This window comes from Anser brachyrhynchus (genome assembly GCF_964034855.1).
Source record: "Anser brachyrhynchus genome assembly, chromosome: 3".
Classification (NCBI taxonomy): domain Eukaryota; kingdom Metazoa; phylum Chordata; class Aves; order Anseriformes; family Anatidae; genus Anser; species Anser brachyrhynchus.
The window spans coordinates 72,361,748-72,381,833 of record NC_137696.1 but is presented as its reverse complement, the minus strand read 5'-3'; the positions used below and the strand labels follow the sequence as shown (position 1 = coordinate 72,381,833).

The following is a 20,086-nucleotide window of genomic DNA, read 5'->3' as shown; positions in this document are numbered from 1 at the left end:
ATAACTAGCATATTATTGCTTCACGTAACATTTTCCTTATACATCCAAATGTTCCCCTGCAAGAAGCCTTTCCAAGGCAGATAACAAATTACAGTACCATTAATATTTCATCAGATGTATATGGAATAAGAGATAATTTGATAAGAGCTGTCACAGTCTTATGGAGAATATCTGTGCTCATGCTTTCAAGACAAGCAGAAGAAATCAGATGCTCAGTTGTACAAGGAAATGAATAGAAAAATGTAAAACTGATACATAATTAACACCAAACAAGATGAATACCAGCATTCTGTTTGAATCATCTCCTGGAAGCAAAGAATACAGAGAAAATAGAGAAAATTCTATTAAGGGGCATGGAGAGATTTTCCTCAATGGAAAGACTGAAAAATTAGCTCTGCATATTTGTAAGTAGATAGAAATGAGAATAAGAACAAAGTAAACGCATGCAGAAAGCAGAGGCTCCTCCTGAACATCTTTGTACAAAAGAAAACAAGAAAATGAAACATTACGTTCATTACAGAAAAGGCAAACATTCAGGAATCATTGCTGTAAGACAGAGGAGAACGACAACTTACTGGGACACTGAAGGTTATGAGAGAGCAGACTTCATATTGCAGTTCCTAGGTTCTAAACAAAAATTACTTCAAATGCTTTTTAGCATTCAAAGCACAAATGAATCACAATTCCAGTCTGAACTATCTGTAATGCAGCTAATATCATGATTATCTGCTGCACTGCTAGTACCGTGACATGTTCTGAGACACTGTGATGTTACTACGGGGAAACAGCTTCTACGCCATCCAGTAGAGACTCATTCCCTTAATGGCCAAAAGTTAGCTTTGTACTGCTGTCTGAACTTACCAGTTCCTCAGCATATAAGGTACCTTACACAAATATATAAGGTACCTTAGAAAATATAGAAGGCAGGCTACTCCTCCATCATACAAGCCATTCAAACAACCATCGAAAGTTCTGCTTCTTGATAAGCAGAGGGGGAAAAGGGGAAACAAACAGTTAATAGATCCATAATCTTGGGAAAAGAGAGGCATGGACAGAATTTGTCTTCCAATACAAAGTATTCCTTTCCTCTAATTCCCTTACTTTTTTTCAGGCAGGCATGTAAAACCATGCAAGTTCCCCTGATCAGTTCTGTTGACTCCATGTTTTATTACAAGTTACTCAAAGGAGATCAAAGTATTTATTCTATTTCTAAGCACAATACAGAGCAGTCTTTTCCCTTACTCAAACTTTTTCGGATAATTTGGGCCAAGACAAGCCCACTTACATAGCGAAAGTGAAAACAAAGTATCCAAATTGTCCTGGTAATTTCCTAAAATGAGTTATGTCAAGTCACTGAGCTACAACATGTCTGGTAGACTAGAACTTGAAAAGTTCCTTTTTTGAAAATCCAGCTGTCCATGCCTAAAAACCATTTGCCTCTTGACCCCCACCAAAACAAAAACAGCAACAAAAGAACCCCAGATGCATCAATTTCACTTGCTTCTTTTGTGGATGGAAAGCTGAATTTGACAGGTCCCTTCCAGGATGGCTAAAGGGAGAGGAACAGAGCAGACACAGAGCTGAACTTCCTTAGCAGCCTGCTTGACAGGCTGTCAATTCTCATTTCTGGTTTACTTGCTGCCTGTGAGCAAATTTTGTAAATTCTGGAGATTCTGCTTTGGGTGAAGCGCTTTTGGAAAATATATATATTTTTTTTTTGTTTCACATTTCTTCCCTACCCCGATCCTAGCAAGTCTACCCTTTTCCAGCTACCAAGTCCCCTTACCTCCAAAGCAAACAGCTGGGGTTATTCTGATATGAAGACTAAGAACTCTCTAGCAATATTTATAGTTGTGTAAACATTGAGGTATATGTAAACTATATTATTCTAGAACCTTTTCTGGGGCCCCAACACAAACAGTTATAAACTAAAAGACTTTTTGTATGTTAGGCTGGTGAGCGGGGGGCCCACCCAGGCTCGTGGTGCCTCTAACAAGATAGCAGGAACAAGTGCAAGATGCTACAGATAACACAGGAGGAGTAGCACATGCACAGATGGCTCGCCCTGTCCTGTGGCACCACTAAGGAGATAGCAACACAAGAAAGGGCAAGCACTATAGATAACAGACAGGGAACAGCACTTTAACAGAATTTACCAGGGCAACTGTATCATTGACATCAAATGAAGGTATAAAGTCAACAGAACCGAGGTCCGTTGGGAAAGGGAAACAGGACTGGGCTGTTTATTTTGGAAGAGATGAGGATGGTAGATGGGAAGAACTTGGAAAGGGAAAAATAGGAGAAGGAAATACAAGGCAAAGCAAACCACGTGTCTGGGGCTGCTTGGGGGTACCTGCCAGGCAGCCCTGCACCTTCTCGGCACAGCTTGGAACTGGAAATTAAATCTGTTGTTGCTCTGATTGTACCTCCACCTGGCTTGCACAGTGAGGGGGGGACCTGGCAGCTCAGCCCCTTGCCAGCAAGGGAACCTCCTGACGTCCTAACAATGTACAGGACAGAACAGACCTTTCCCCATGTTTACAGCTCACTAACCTGAGCTTTTGGGTAACACTAATGCAATTACACTTAGGACAGTTAGGAATTCTCTTTGTGCCATTCTGAAATAATCTCAGTGTCTATCTTCAGGGTCTGTTGCTGTTCCTCTCTCAAAAATAGATTTCTCAGAGTACAAGCCAGGTAACAACTATTACAGTTCTCAGAACAAATTCCCAGCACAGAAAGATGACTGTTGGATGACTAACTGGCTTATCCACCACATTTTCCTGTCCCTAACAGCAGTTTAGAACAGTAAAAGTTTAATAACAGGACAAGCAAACAGAAATACTTCCTATTAGTAATGTAGAGTTTGAGCCAGATGGGATGTCTGTATGATTAATAAACCCCAGGAGAGTCTTCTTTCATGAAATTACCCAACTGTTTTCTAACTCATGTAAATTCTTGACATTCACACATCCTGGAGAAAGGGCTCTACAGCTCAACAACATAACGTGGTAAGAACAGGTTTGTTCAGATTTTGTCACCTAGTAGTTGTATTTGATGTGCCTGGTATTGGACAGACAGGAATATTTCTCAGTATAGGCTTAAACAACACCACTACATCCAACATAAAAACTGACTTCTTATTATTACCTCCTCTTACCTTCAATTACATTACACTTCCTGGAAGATCCTAAATCTATTTAGTCTGAGAATTTTGAAACAAAATGTTTTTATTTTGTCTTTTGGTAATGGTTTTTGTATTGGAGAACAGGCTGTCAGAGATGTGTAAATTAGGTTCCTTCTCATTATCTATTTGTGTATCAGAAGGAGCTAGAGCGCTTTAAATCTGCCTCAGCTTCTGCATTCTGAAATGAGAAAACAGTTCTGAACTCTGCAATGTTTTGCAAGATCCATCAATAAAAGCCCTACATAAAATAGCTCTGTGTTATCATAGCATGCAGTCCCACACCACGCGGATGACCAGCACCCCTTTAGTCATACTGACACGCAGGTTAGCTGCCTATGATCTCACCGTCCCCATGCACTTACTGATCTCAGAATCAAATCACAGAAAGCCAGAGCTTTTAGCTTTTAAGGATACAAATACAACACTTAGCACATTAAACTAATATGCCTCAGAATGACAGTTTAGGACAATAGAGGTTTCAGTCCTTCTACGGATATTACATTTCTCCAGAAAACAGCCTCTTTTTTTGAACACAGGCAGAAGGTGAACGTACAAGCTATTTCAACGGCTTCTAATAGTTTTCTCAAAACTGCAATATGTTTAATTTCCAGAACTTACTCTTTCATAACTTCTCCCTTCAGAAATGAAAAAGACACACATTTTCATTAAATAGTGAAATGTTCCACTCTGATATCAAAAAAATTGATGTTTCATTTCTTCCAAATGCTCCTTGATGCTGTGTTCGAGACTGACGTAGAAAAGCTACGTTGGTTTCTAATTCCATAAATTAAGATTTCCATCCCAAAATGGCCACTTGAAACAAACACACACACAAATCCTAACACATCCACACGTCTATCTTGTCTGCCTATTTTTATGAAATGCTGAAGTATATTTTCCACATGAACAGAAGACGATTGTCTGCATGTACAAAGCTCAACTGCACATGACTTGAATCTGATAGTTATTATTATTTGTTTCTAAAACAGGACGCTTTGGAAGGTCCTGGCATCACTTCTTCACAGTAGAACATGATTGCATCTTAGTTGTTTTATGTTAATCATAGAAAGAATACCCCATCACCCTCTGCACCCAGTGATTTAGGTTTGCCATGCATATGGAATATTTCACGACTCTCTTCATTCACCTGTGGAGTCATACAAAGACAAGCTGGAAACCTGTTTCAGCATATCCAAGTTCATTTTAACAACTCGCTCCCGATTTGGAGCATGTTCTTATTAGCTACTTATTTAAGAATACCTTAAAATGCCTCACTGCTCCTAATTTTGAGCAGTGCACTATTGCCTGAACATAAAGATGGGTATTGTTTTAAGAGAGGTAGAACGAAGCATTTTTCTTTAAAAGGTAAGGCAGTAATTTCGAACCTAAGCAGCCTACTGTCCACTATGGACAGACAGTAGGAGACTGTCAGTCCACTGACTCGTTCTTCTACCTTTTTCATACACTTATCTGATAAATATCTTGTGAAATAGCAAACCTGTACGCATTTGAAATATGAACTGAGGATTAGTACAAAGAAATGTGTGTCAAAAAATCAAATTTTGACTTCTATATACAATTAAGGTGTCACTCTAAGAGGGAAGTGAAACTTGTTCTAACAAGTAAATTACCTTCCAAAATAGTAATCAAAACACAGGATGTTGTGTAGCCAGGAGATTCAGACTTGATAGAATTAGCTTGTCACTTGAATAAAAAGATACTGGTCTGGAGCTGCACTTAAATAGAAAGATCAGCTCTCTGAGGCTTATCTTAATGCATCTATCATTAAACATGGGAACTCTTTGTTAAGCTCTACCACAGAATGGGAAGATACACTTTGTTAAACAACTGACAGAGCTCCATAACCAAAACCTCAATGCTATGTCCACACCAGTGATTTTGCTGCCACAGTAACAGCTAAGCCCAAAACCACTTACATGTAGTTACAACCAGGCTGGGATAAGCCTATTTACAAACTTTTAGGTGACAAGGTTAACTGGAAGTTAAAAATTTACCTGCAGTAGATAAGGAAGGTAATGACCTGCTGCTGTAGATATGTACAGCGAAATCTTACTGTCTCACCTGTCATAAAAACAAACAAGCCAACTCTGCCACTGCCCTACCCTGCTGAGCAAAACGGACTCGTTTCTGTGTATTCTGCCTGTACCCATCCATAGAATATATTCTTTGAAGACTGTCATTGCTTTGAAGAGAAATCTGCTTTTAGTCTCCTTTTACATGACCTAGCACATCAGATTTGACTAAAGGTGCTAGGCAGTGTTTTCAGCTGCTTCTGACTTTGAAACAGTTCACTAATGATTGCCCCAGCTACATCGAAGTGCATTTCTCCAGAAGCATCGCATCGGTCAGAGCCCGCAGCTGAAGTGCTAAAGCCTGGAGCTGTTCTCATCCCACCCAAGAGCAGTGAGATGCAACAGGAAAGGCTTTGGGTGGTGCAGTACAGGAGGAAGGCTGTCCTCTGGTGCTTAGTGCTGCTGCAGCCTGTCTCCCTCATATCAGGCCAATGACTGAAAGCCATAAACACATCAGTTCAATTAAAACATACAGCAGATTAGGCTTTCAATTCCTCTGACTCCATGCCTACCTTATCTATGATGCTACTGCTACTTCCTAAGTAGTACTTAATAACAGGCAATAATTAGAATCCACAGCATGAATCTATCAAGTTAAAACACTGAGCAAGTATATTTTACACCTCCAAAGGAAGTTTCAAAGTCAACATCAAATATACACAGTGACTGCTAAAAGTCAATAATGGCAGATAGTGCAAGGCAGTGCTGAAATTGGACTGTGAACTGATCTCAAGGGGTGTCAAGCGGAATGGACAAAAAACGGCCTGCAAGAGGCAATCCATCAGACATACATCTGCACCTGAAGTTTCCTGACAGCACTAACTAAACTCAAGTTCAAGAATTACAGTCATTCAAAACACACACACTGAGAAACTTTAATAATTGCAGTCTGGTGTTTCTTTCATTGATTTTAACTGAAGTTGCTTACTGCTTTCTTCTTCTAGAAGAAAATGGCAGTCCCCAGGGAGTATCATTTGCCTTGTTTGAAACTGACATATACGGCCATAAAGAAAAGAAGCACTCACCCATTGCAATGCCCAAATTTTCATCTCTTTCCATTCTCAGTATGGAAAAAGGGATATCGGAATGCTTTAAGAAAACAAGTGAAAAGCCAGTTATTCTATCAGCAACGGGTATTCTCAAAAGAATGGCAGTGGGAAAATTTAATCCCCTGCCTCAGTTGGAAGGATCTACTGGTGATCCCACACGTACGCACCAGTATTCTTCTAGGGAGCAAACTACTGCAATCAATTTGTTCTACAAGGTAGCATTTTTACACATCACTCAAAGTGCACCACTGTTTAGTCAGCCTGGATTTTGTTCAAGTTATAAAGCAAATAAAGGAACATATGTAGAGCACATGACCAAAGCTTCATGAAAAAGTACAAGTATTCCACAACTGGCATTCGTTTCCAGATACGTTGCCACATGCAGTCTAAAAGGCTCAGCACCAAATGCACATCTCTTCAATGATCAACAGTACCACATGCACTCTGGCTACAGCACAGACAAAATTTTCACTTTGCTAAAGAAAACTTTGTTGTTGTTGTTGGTTAATTTGTCTTCTGCTTTTATCTGGCAGAGCTCAAACTAGTTAGATTTTAAATTGTACTGCTGAAGCCCAAAGGAAGAAAAAGGAAAATGGCTCATCTGGGGAAAGTGGCTAACAGAAACGGTCTTAGAAGTTTATGAAGATTTAAAATGTATGTTTTTCCTCATGGTATGTATTTTCAGTATTTGTCAGTAAAAATTCAATCAAGTACATTTAGGGATAGATGTTAAAAGACACAAAAAAAGCTTTACTAGAAAGCACAAATATTTCTAAATTAAGCCAGAGGTATTACTGAGATCATAGCTACTTCAAAAACACCAACGATAGCAGAAAAGCTGAAGAGCATGAATCAAACTGAGTGATGTCCCCAAATGGGAGGGATTAACTATATGGATTAACTGTACAAATTAATTGTTATCAAATTCCCTCTATGAAAAGCTGATTGAGAACTGCTGATAAGGATTTTCATCAAACGATCAAATACTGAATAAAATATAGACATCTTAAAGCTTCCTCCACTTCACTCCAAACACTCTTTTATATGTTGGTTCTTTGGTAAAACAGGGTACATCTGCAACGTTCCCAGTCATTAGCTTTCAAACAAAGACTACCAAGTTTTCCTTCACATACTTCTGCTGTTCCGTGCCCCATCACAAAACCCACCACGGTTCTGTCCTCCTCCTACATGACATCTTTGGAGAATTGAGATAATTTATACAAATTTTTGACTATTTTAAGGAAGTTGAAATTTGGATGTTGGTCATTTTTTTGTTGCTTTTGAGGGGGGTTAGGGTAAGTGGTAGAAAAGGCAACTTAAATTTCCATTTGTTTTGATTACAACACTTCCAATGCCTCCCAGGACATTTCCTATAAACAGTATATTTGAAACTGTACAGCAAGAACATTCAAGAGAAATTATGATTTTTTCCCCAATTATTGCACATTCACAGCTTATTTTACTGCCTACAGAAGCTCCCCACATAGCACAGGACTAATAGCAACACGAAGTTTTAGGTACAAGAGAATCATTGTTGGTGTGGCTGCCGTAAAACCAGCCACAAAGTTATTAGGAAAATTTCTGCCTGTGTGCAGAGGAGGTGTGGCCAGTAAAACAGACATGAGATATGTTTGACTTCAAGGTACCAGATCACATCCCCATTTATTTGCACTGAGCGTTCATGCAAACACGTGGACTTTTCATCTCTTTTTGAGACGTGTCCTTGGCATCAGCTGCTGGGCTTGTTCCTTCCTCAGGAAAAAAAAAAAAAAAGTATATATGCATTTTTCAAACAGCATGAAGTGGTAAAGGCTCCCCATAGCAAATAAAGAATAAAATAGACAACACAAAAATATTGTCTTCAAGTAAAAGGGAATAAAAAGCTCTACTAAATGCTCACACCACATAATGTGGTAATAGGTAATTAGCACATGAAGAAGATATTATAAAGTCACTCTGAAATGAACACATATGCCATCTTACAGTGCACTCCTGAGCGTTTAAAACAACTTAGTAATATCTGTGCCCCTCTAAGTTCTCATGATCAAGACTATAGCTAACAAAAAGGGTTGTGTTTTTTTTTTTTTTGAATGCCCAGAACATACAGATCAGACCACTGTACATCTAAAGTTTCTTTTCACATGCAAGAGACCCAAGTGATACCACTTCATTAGCTTATCCTAGAGGACCTGATTTGCATAGGAAAATCAAATGCTGAACTTTTACTTCAAACCACAGATAAAAAAATACAGAAGTAGAGACACAGCTGCTGGTCAAGCTTTGGATTGCTAGAAAGATTCAAAGTAATTTTCTTGATGAAATGAAACCTTCATACACAGACTTTGTAGAAAAATTCACACACGAAAAAAAAAAGTCTGATCAAAGTTAAAAACAAGCTTAATTGCTTTCCAAAACTCAGAGGCCCTTTCCTTAAACTTAATTAGTTCCCACCATAAGTACTTGTGTAGGTTTTACAGCTGCTTTTTCACGCTTTTAAGTAGCAGATAAAAAATATGGGCAAACATTGTTCTCCTAACAAAGGATTACAATGTTGGGGCACAAGTAAGGTTATACAGTCCCTGCTATAGCTGGAAAGAGCTTTGCTTCCCGTATCACTAAATCATAACAGTCACGTCAAATTGAAGGGATGCTCACGCACCACTATGATGCTGGCAGCCTACATTTTCAGAAATGACTGGTGAATTTGGACACTGAGCCTAAGGCAGTATAAAGGAAGACTTCATTTTCAACACCAAGCTTCTGGAAAGCCAGACCTCTTCCTAATGTCAAAAGTGACAGGGCATTTAATACTATATAGTTGGACTTCCATGATTTGGTAGTGTAGTGCAATAGTTAACCCTACTGTAAAAAATAAGTACAAGGTCTGCTGTAAACCATACAGCAGTCATGTGAAATAGATTAAAATGTAATTAAAATCAAGTTTGTAAATCAGTGATAAGTATTTGCTAATTTTAAGCGCTTACAAGGAAATCAAAACAGAACTGTGCTTTACATCTAATTCAGTGGTAGCAACTTCAGTCACAATACAAACTTCAAACTTACCAACTTTGAACTTATGTTATATTAGCTTTCACATCCCTAGTTTCATAGGTGTAACGTACAAACATCAGATGACTTATATTTTAATCACAGGTACCCAGAGAAAAGAAGCTTCAGCACACCACCCAGTTCTTTGATGGCGTTTCTCCCAGGCTGTGTCAGTATGCTAGTAACCCATTCACGCCCACAGAAGTGCCCAGAGCTGCCACTAAGAGTTTTGTTTTCTATCCACAGCTCATATTTCAAAAATTCAATTTGGAATACCCTGTTAACCATATTTGTTTGGACAGTAAACATTTCCTCATTTTTTAAAATTTCAAAATACTGACAAAGCTACCACGCAGCACCTACTACGCTTACCTAATGAAACCGAGAAAGGCAGCACAGATGCAAATCAGTTAGAAAAGGCCACATGTCATTTCCCTCCAGCGCCCCACCTCTCCTAATAATAGCTCACTTCAAAACAATATATGCATGAAAGAGAAGTGTCTAAATCATAAGCCAATGTAAATGCTAGAAAGGAGAGTTTAAGATCATGAAGCAATTGAGGAAGACAAATAAAACAGACCCCAGAGTTCAGGGAAACAAGCTCAAGTTGTTCAGGGACCTGACCTGCAGGATCCCATGGGAGAGATCCCTGTAGGCCGGAGGTGCCCAGGAGACCTCGCTGATCTCCAAGCACAAGAATGGCCCACGCAGGAGACCACCAGGGATGAACATGGAGTGCCTGGCTGAGCCCAAACCCCCAGAGATGCCCACGGAGGGGGATCACACAGGGGCTGCCCCACAGCAGTACAGAAGAAGGCCAAAGCTCAGCTGGAAAACTGCCATGGGATGGAAGGTGCCGCTACAGGTACGTTAGCAGCAAAAGAAGACCAAAAAAAACAGGGACGTGCTGCTAAACAGGCTGGGAAAAATAGTGATGAAGGACATGGAAAGACTCAAGCAATTGATGTCTTTTTGGCTCTGGTCTTTACTGGCAAGACGTACTCCTGGGGCCTAGTGGCAAGAGCTTATCAGGGAGAGACGTTAGGTTAATGAAGATGAAATTAAGGACAGAGCACTTAAGCAAAATGGACATTCTAAGTGGATATGATAAAAATAAAAAGGGTCTTCAGACACAAGAATACATTTGTCCAGAGTAGCTGCAGAATCTCCCTCCTCAGAGATTTTCCAAACTTGGCTACAACAGAACGGAGTAATCTGATTTAATTTTGAAGCCAGCCCTGCAGATTGACTGACCACATGCTTCCAGAGGTGCAGTGGCACGCCTGAATCTCCCTCTCTCTCTCTCTCTCTCTGAATGAGAAAATTATATGGTAAGCAGAAGGCTGGGAAAAAGAACAAACAAAACCTAAAGTACACATAAATGCAGATCAGCCATGCCTCCAGAACGCTTTCAGATGACCAGACTGCATAAGACAACAGTTTCCAGTAAGTCTGAAAACCTTCTCACTGTGTATCTACTATCTGTAGGGCTTAGATTTACCCATTGACTTGTCCAAATCTGGTTACCGAAATTCAGGAAATTCTTTGCTCCATTCCAATGCTCTGCATTTTGCTTGCAGCATGTGTAGAATTATTTTTTCAATGGTAAAAATTCTGTGTTTTGCTTTATTAAAGGTGTTTATTCAAATCAGAGCTTGCCCCTAACAAACTACATCCTCGGTTACAAATGAGAATTTATCATTTACCAACTGCCCACAGTATTTGGCTGTACTGTAAAACATACATATGGAGATAGATCCGAATATATCTTTGTCTCTCTCTCTCTAAATGTGAATACAGTGAATTTTTAGAGTAACTGCATGAAGAGGCTTAAGGGCTTTTCTTCAGAAAGGTCATTTTTTGAAATGCCCTTTTTGATCTGTGATGTCACTTTAGCCCTTGACGAGATCGCACACACTTCTATGAAGAGTCAGTTCAGGTTCAGTGCCATGCATACCCTAGAGCTTTACAGAATAAGACATAAAAATATCAGTCAGCTTGCAGTTTATCGTTACATAGCACATATTTTTTTTCCTGTGGCAGTTCCTCAGACAATCTCACCGGAACAAAAAAGCAACACACAGCTTTCAAGTATCATGACTTTTTAAATGCATAGCAGGTACAACTCTCCTACTCTCTAAATGGAGATGAGGCTTGCTGTTGCATGATTGGGTGGGAAATGAGGGGGGTGAATCCACCACTGAAAGTTATTAACATCTTTTTCTCTTCTTTAAGCTTCAGTTTAAAGAATTTACTATTACTGTCTAGGTCCAACACAAAATTTGAAGTGCAATTCTTAGAATCACAGATGGGTGGAGAACTATAACCACAGTAACAAGCAGCACATTTCCCTGCAGACAGCGGTACGGGCAAAGCTTTATCATTAGTATCACCATTCAGTGCAACAACAGATGTCAGTGCTCAAAGGCAGTGAGAAAACTGACAGTGGAGTTAAAGACTGGGTCTGCATCTGTGTGTGTCTATCAGGGAATAGTAAAATCACTACCTCCTTGAGTGCTACACTTTGAAAGCAAAATGTTTTGTTGTTTTTTTTAAGCTTGGGATTCTTTTACATGAGCTACTTTCTGTTTCCTTGGAAGAAAGCGGTCCCTGAACAAAAGAAATTTCAAAAGGCGAAAAGATGTTTATTATGCAGTGAACCAAGTGAAAGAAAATATGCAGATTTTTTTTTTTTTTTTTTTTAAAAATAGCCTCGCAGTGGTTGGAATACTAATTAAAGAAGCAATCCACACTGATCGAATGTAATTTTATTGCAATGGTTTAAAAGCACTGACTGGCTTTGAATAAATAATGGAAAAAGAGGTTTTATGTTGCCAAGCAATAAGAACACCTCTACACAAGTCAGATGATGCAAAATCCTGGAAGAAAGTATCAGACGTTCTTTCCTTCCTACTTTATTCTTATAGATGATACACAGCACTGCCTCTAACCTAAGTGGCAGCAATATATACCTTCACACGAGAACTGCAAAGCTGCATGCTTTTTCATTGAAATTGTAGCTCCTGATTCTGCCCAGCATCAGAGAAAAGAGTTCTTCTGAAAGAATTTTTGAAGAGCACACGGGAAGTCTTGTAACAGCCAGATGCTCTACAGCTACTAGCTCTTTCCTCGCACAGCATCATTTTGGTCCTTTGCTCAATATTGCCTACCGTCTCTTCCCCTCTTTGTGTTTTTTCTTACCTTACTATGTATCTGCATTAAAAAGGGTCCAAGTTTCTTAGAAGTCAGACTTCCATCCACTTGCTTTATTTCTAAGCCAAGGTACGTATAGGTTCCAAGAGAGAGCGGGAGGACAAATGAAAGTAGATTTTACACTTGCAGTTACCTTTGTGTAAGAAACTACACACCTCAGTGTTCCCACAAGGGCTGGCAATGTTTAACAGTTGTTAAGAACGTAACAGCAGGTTATATGCTCATCCAATCTGTTTGAAAAGCTTTTAAAATTAGAGGCATCGGAATGAGCAATACCTGTATCTTCATAAACACCAGCTATAAAATCCGATCAGCTTACTGCGTGAAGTTATAGCCAATTGTCACGGTATTTCATGCAAGCATTTCTAGGTTACTACAGAGTTCAAACTGACGATTTCAAGATGCAAGAGAGGCAAACCTGGAGTTTTACTACCCTACCTGCCTTCCTTCAAAACAGCACTGGACCCCTCCCACCCCTGCAGAGCAAGCTCCTCTCTCGCAGCGGTGGAGGCTCCTGGACTCTGTCGGCGAGGCTGCCAAGCCTTCTGTTGCAAGAGGGATTAACCACAGTTCTGAAAAAGGTTTCACTTAATCTGTTTTGGGCAAGCATGCGCTTTATTACTTGCCAATTATGTTTTCATGACAGGCTTGATTATAAAAAGTGATGGAAAATAGGAAGATGCTTCTTAAGAGTCTGCACACATTCTTTTATCACATGCTTAAAAAAAAGAAATTTATTGGATAAAGGAGGTTTTCACACAAAAGAAAGAACAGTACATTGACTGTCTGGTACGCTGCCCATATTGCTTAATTCCTAGGCCCATCTAAACAATTATTTTCTTCATTTTATAAGCTTAGTTTTAGAAATAACTTAAAAATAGACTACTAAATTCTTCAAACCTCAGTGTCTAAAGCATACTTTATATAGAGATGCCTCTGAAAAGAGGATTTTGTTACCAGAAAAGCACACAACCAGAATGTTTTAGCATCGCTGTACCATTTCAGACTGCAGTTTATTGCCAGAGAAGTGCTGTACTGTTAGATAGCAGCAAACACTGAATCAAACACTGAATACTTTCCTGAAGTAGTAGACGCTTATTCTGCCAAATAAGTTAGGAATACAAATAGGAAGACAAATTTATTATTTAATGGGTAAATAAAGGAACTACTTGTTAAAGCATTCTATTTGAGAATAAAACCACATGAATTCACACCTACTCTGGCTCCCTAAACTAGGAAAAAAATAAAACAGAAAAAGTGACCACACTAAAGAATTCTTACAGCAGTACATTTCAGACAGCTTTAACAAAAAGGTGTCTGTCCAACAGTCATACAAGTGCCTACGTAATGCAGTTAATTGCAAGAAGTGCTGTCTTCTGTCTGTCCATGATTTTCTTTTCATAGATCTGTGCTTTAATTAACATCCAAGGAAGCTATCAAAGCCCGACTGTCTACTACCCTTAGAATTTTTTTTCTGCTTGAATGAGATAGACATTTTTCAGCCTTAATAGTCGATTTTAATAAACAGGTGGAGTTTTTCTGCTTCATTTTGCCCACAGCATAGAATTACAGCCTTAAGCAATTGTACTCACCAACATTATGATTTACTTCATTTCTCTATGCTAAATGGCTGCCATAGGTTTTCTATACTAATAGAAAATACGAAATTATCACCAGGAGAATATAACTTCTGCCAAAATGCAGGAGACATTCCATTTTAAGCTTTACCTCACCCCTTTTCATCACCTTATTTAGCTTTCATAAAAAGAGTCCTGTGCATCTGGAATTCAGGTTCTGCCTTTGCATAAAACATGCACATGGTTTTCAGTTAAAAATTAATCATGTGGTTGATTTTTTTTGAAAGCCAGATGTTTTCCACTGCATGTTTAAAGCCTTTTCATTCTCCCAGAATTCTAAGAATCCAGGATCCATTCTAAGGTTACACAGGACAACCAGTGAGCTTTGTTAAATTTACCTGCTGAGAACATAAACCGAGGCTGAACATAGGAAAGCAAAATATTCCTCTTGGTTAGCTCACATAAAGCATGTATGGGTAAAACATGAACTGCCCATGGAAACACACCCTACCCTGGTCAAATGTGCACACTGTCATGCACCAGAACACCCCTCTGTCTCATAACTGATAAAAAAGCAGCCAAAAACAACTCACATGAAACGACATCCCCTAAAAAGACCTTAAGGGCTCCCAGCAGAAAGGATGTTAATTTGGCAAAGGCATACCTTATTTCGCATCTTGTGAACAAAAAAAATGCCACTCTCCTCTACAGCCTCCACCTTGCTCCCCACCTCTTCCCACTTTCAAACTCATTGCCTTAGGAGGGGTCCACGGCTTCCCTCCACCACGCTCAGACTGCTGCTAAGCCTCTTCAGCTCCCTATACCCTCCAGCAGCAAACCCAACAAAAGCGTGGGTAGATTTCTGCCTGGCTGGCAGGTCAAACTGGCTCTGCACAGGGTGTGAAGAAATTGCTGAAGAGTCACTGAATCATGCCCTCAGTGATTCAGATGAAGCTTCTCTTTGTCTACAGCGAGTCCGGAGGAGGGACCCAAAGATGATGATCAAGGGGCTGGAGCACCTGGCTTATGAAGAGGGGCTGAGGGAGCTGGGGTTGTTCAGCCTGGAGAAGTCTCTGGGGAGACCTTATAGCAGCCTTCTAGTACCTAAAGGGGGCCTACAGAAAAGCTGGGGAAAGACTCTTTGTCGGGGAGTGTAGTGATAGGACAAGGAATAATGCCTTCAAACTAAGAGAGAGGAGATTTAGATTAGATATAAGGAAAAAAATCTTTACTGTGATGGTGGTGAAGCACTGGCCCTGGCTGCCCAGAGAAGCTGTGGATGCCCCATCCCTGGAGGTGTTCAAGGCCAGGCTGGATGGGGCTTTGGGCAACCTGGTCTGGTGGGAGGTGTCCCTGCCCACGGCAGGGGGGTTGGAACTGAATGGTCTTTAAGGTCCCTTCCAACCCAAGCCATTCTGTGATCTTGTAGTGTCATTACATCTCCAAATAAGCTGCTTAGCTTACCATTCAGTGATATGTTTTATGCCCTAAAATAATCCCTGCCCCTTCACAAGAGCATAGATCTCCCAGCAAACCCAGGGAGAATACCCTTAACTTCGGGAGTAAGGCACCTACACACCATATTGGACTCCCTGTATTTAGGCAGTTAACTCACCTCCTTAGTGTCTTTTATAAAACCATTACAAAAAAACAAAAAGCAATATTTGTTAGGAAGGAAGGCACTGTAAAACTTGGAAGAAGAACTAGCAGATATAAAAATACTGAAATATTAAAGGTAAATAAATAAAGCTCTGAAAAAAAAAAAAAAAAAACAACCACAAGATTCATTTTAAACTCCTCTGAGAAACTGAATGACAGCTGCAAGATGTCAGCATTAAGGTCAAAATTTAAGAAAGCTTCTTTAGAAATACATTGCATCATCGGCATATTGCCAGAAATCACCACCGTGCTTACTCATTACATGCCAAGGCCCCTTGCTTGTACCGCATCTTGTTCTTAAGGAACTGTACCATCAGGAAATGTGGCTTTTTGTGTTCGAAACCCAAACCGTTCCATACTCGAACAGCACCAGTTTACTTCTTCCCCACCCACACCTTAGGAAGGCCCCCACAACCTTCTTTTCCTAGTACAAGCACTGGGAATTTCAGCCTGCAGGAGCTGGAGAGTCCAGGAATTACTGCTCTTGTATTTCTTTTCCTTTTTTCTGTTCTGAGAAAAGAGGTTGAGAGGCAACACCCTACTGAAGTGCAGCACTTCCGCCTGCTACAGGAGGTTGAACCTCTGCTCTGCAAATGTCATGTTACAGATTCACATTTAACGGAGAAGCCAGTCTCTTAAGACAACTGAAAGGAGAAGTTTTGTACCTCCTTCATCCACCTAGCACCGTTTCCTTACCACAGCCCAAGCTACCGCTGAGTGGACCCTTCCCTGAAAGCCTTCAACTCAGCAACTTGGCATAAAACATATCCAACTTTTTTGCTCTGTCACTCTCCTGCCAGCTTAGTGAGCTGAAGCTGTTTTCAGAGGGCTCCAGAGGAGTCAATGCAAAGGAGAGAGGGGGAGAAGGCAGGCAAGAACAAGCAGCGAGAAGAGATTTCCCCTCTTCTTTTCACAGCCAGAAGTATTAATGAACTCAGCTTGCCTCACAGAAGTCAATAAAAAGCAAAAATCTCTCAAGACATTCACCAGCCCCCCAGAGCAGCAGCAGAACAGCAGCCAGCAAGAAAGCTGCAAGGGTGCAGGAGGGAGCGTGGGGCTGAGCACCCCTCATCAGCACCAAGATACCCCCTGGCATTTCACCACCAGTCCTCCTTGTTACCGGAGAGTTACAATTATACCCAAGCGCTGCTATGTCAAGTGCATATTAGATCTCTGATTAGCATTTTATTTCCATGCTCACAAGTATCCTTTCCTCCAGATATTTTTGAACTTCCTTGCAACGCTGCTGAGACTTCTTGCCTAATATGATGAAGCTACCACAAAATTAATGTTTAGGACTTCGGAAGCTCCAGAATTCACACTGGCAACACAACTTTAAAGGAGTTCTTTCTATAAAGACAGCGTGAAGTAATCTCCAGCTGCCGAATCTGTTTTACTGCCTTGTGACACCACCTAGCACAAAGGACTGATGCTCAGGAACGACCATAGGCCCAGTGAATAAAATTCTCCTTTTCAGCACTTCTACTCGATGACTGCAACAGCTGAGAGCTGTGCAAGCATTGGGAAGCATTGTGCAAGCATACTGTGAGGAACAGACAGCACGGCCATGGATTACGGACATCAGGCTCCAGTTTTCCAAGAAGGCTTTTACCCTGAAGACATGTCTGAACAGCACCATACAATAATGTGTGCAGGCTCCAAGGTAGCTATCTTGTGCAGGAACAGCACAGCTGCATTAGTATGGTGCTCTACCAACAGCACTAGCTTGCTGCTCAGCAGGATTAATTAGCCTGGGCAGAGCACTGCACTAATATGATTATATCGCTTCTAGTACCTGAGCAAGCTCATTCATTGCTTTCTATTCCTTTTCTCTGAAATAAAAGAGTTCAGTTTGTTATTATCCTAACACCTAAATAATTCAATTGTCTTTTTTCTTTTGAAAAGCGAGGAATAAGACTTAAAAAAGATTCAACATCAGATTTCCCCAATTGAAACAGTGCATCTCCTGCCGTCATTGCCTGTCCCCACTATTTGTCCTCTGCTAAACACTGCTTTTGTTCACATCAAGCTGCCACCTTTCCCTAACTGCTGTTGTACCTGCAAGTCTTCCCTGATGTTATTCTCCCTGTTATTTCTGATGCCCAGGCACAACCAACCGGACAATAGCAGAGACAGCAAAAATTTCTGCTTGTTTGAGTGGAAGTCATCACCGCCTTCCGCTCCCCTTTCCTTACAGATGGGGAACAGGTATCACAGGAAGGACTTGCTCAAAGGAGGGGCCACCTCTCAAATCAGAAGTGGAGAAGCAAGAACAAACCACAACCTCCTCGTTTGCAGTCCAGGGCTCCTATCGTGACACCAAAAGAGAAACCAGAGTGAGGCGTAACGTGTACCCAGACCCTGCTCTGAGTCATGGAGACACCAGAGAGAGCATCAGTGAAACTGCGTGAAGAACCCAAGTGCCAACAAAACGCAACTTCGCTGATAGGCTCAAAAGCAGCCGGGCCTCCGTGCTCAAGCCTTCCCGAGACACGCAGTCTGACTAAGACGCGCAGCGCAGGCAACATCAGGTCAGCCAGTAAAAAACGCAGCAGTCACAAGCGACTGACAGCGGTTTTACAACAGGAAGTATTGGGCAAACTCCGCTGCAGGCAGTACCGCCAGACCCTCTTTCAGTGTTTGCCTGCAATTCATCATCAGAAGGGGAACACGAGGGGCATCACAGCACGCAGCGGGGTCTCGGGCCTGTGGCCCAGGCCCCGTGCCATAGGGGCAGGCCTGCAGACAGGCAGGCCTCGCAGGTGCGACCCCGTGGGGTGGCTGCCACACACAGGCACGGAGCACAGCAGGGCTGTTCTCTCAGAGCAGAAGGCAGCAACCAAATGAGATCTCTACTTCTGTGTTTTTTTGTTGTTTTTTTTTTTTTCTTTAACGAGACCTTTACTCACTCAATAGGCTTGTAGAAACTTCTGTGTTTTTCTAGCTCTATGTCATACCATGTTTGTTTCAATACTAATAAAGTTCAGGAATCTTTATATTCCTACTTTCTTTAAGTTTCACTTTGTGTTTTTTAAATGTGCCATAGAAAAAAATGGTCAAAGTTTCTATTACAAAACTTCATTAAGAAATGCTACACACTCACGGCTCTTTCAGCTCTCTCCGCCCTCACCTTTACACCGCCCTGTTGACAATGCAGAGCTCTTTGAGGACAGAAACGAAGGGAAGCACAGCCTCACTTGTTCATTTCCTATAAAGCAGCCTGCTTCCTTCTGCCAGAAGCATCCTCATAACTAGTTTCAAGTTTTGAGTCCTAACCCTACGACATACGTCATGCCATGGCAGGCGTAAATTCCAGGCTCGAAAGGGTGTGAAGGCAGAAAGATTTGTCCGGTTTACACCTCCAGCATGCAACAACCAGGCACAAGGAGAGGAGCTTTAACGGGTAGGTTCCACCCTTTCTGTGCACCTACAGCGTAGCAGTAGGTAGCGCACCCTTCTGAAAGTTACAATTTAAAACAATTGCTAAGAAGCCTGCAGATCAGAATTCCAGCTTAACAGTAAAGCATGTACACAAAAAGGTGAACAAGGGCTTTCAAAGGCAGGGAAAAGAGCAACCTTTAGTGCAACATATGAAACAAGTTAACAGAAAATAGGAAACACTGTTTTAAGGACAGAAAAAAAAAAAAGTATTCCTCAAAGAAAGAAAAATCAGACAGGTCAAGGTACTGCAGAAATGCAAGAGCAATTGAGTAAACAACATAATAAGTTCAGGATCTCTAGGATCTCAGGATCACACACTGGGTCGGGAGGAAAGAAAACTCCCAGAAACAGCACATAATGTTGAGGAATGATACTGAGATAAAAAGGAAAAATAAAGATCTGGAAACTAAATGCAGTCTCTCTGTCATCATTTCCTATGCTTACAATTGCCAAACATCTGGTCTGGGGGGTTACTGTGCTGTCAGTGGTTCCCGGGTAGAAGCGGGGGAGAACGAAGAGCAATGGGATGGAAAGGGAGGAAGAAAAGTAAGAGGTCCTGGGGCACATATGTATGCGTGCACACTTACATCTAACATGCAAATGTATGCACACATACACACTTGCGTACATATCGAATAAAAAAAACCACTGGGCTAATTGGCACGGTGCTAGACCAGCAAAATCAGAAGTATACTCAAGTTTTATCTTCCTCCTCCTGCTTATTTACTTGTTGCACTCCTCTGTACTACAGACTGTCATACATCAGGTCTAGAGCCTCATTATGCTACTCCCAAATACTCGTCCATGGCAATTCAAGAT

At 40.9% G+C, this 20,086-nt stretch overlaps 1 protein-coding gene across 1 annotated transcript in view; it reads right to left on the bottom strand.

Annotated features, from left to right (window-relative positions):
• The window catches only part of MAN1A1 (mannosidase alpha class 1A member 1), a 141,396-nt gene that overhangs the window by 119,692 nt on the left and 1,618 nt on the right, over window positions 1-20,086 (bottom strand). The gene's annotated exons all lie outside the window — the stretch shown is intronic.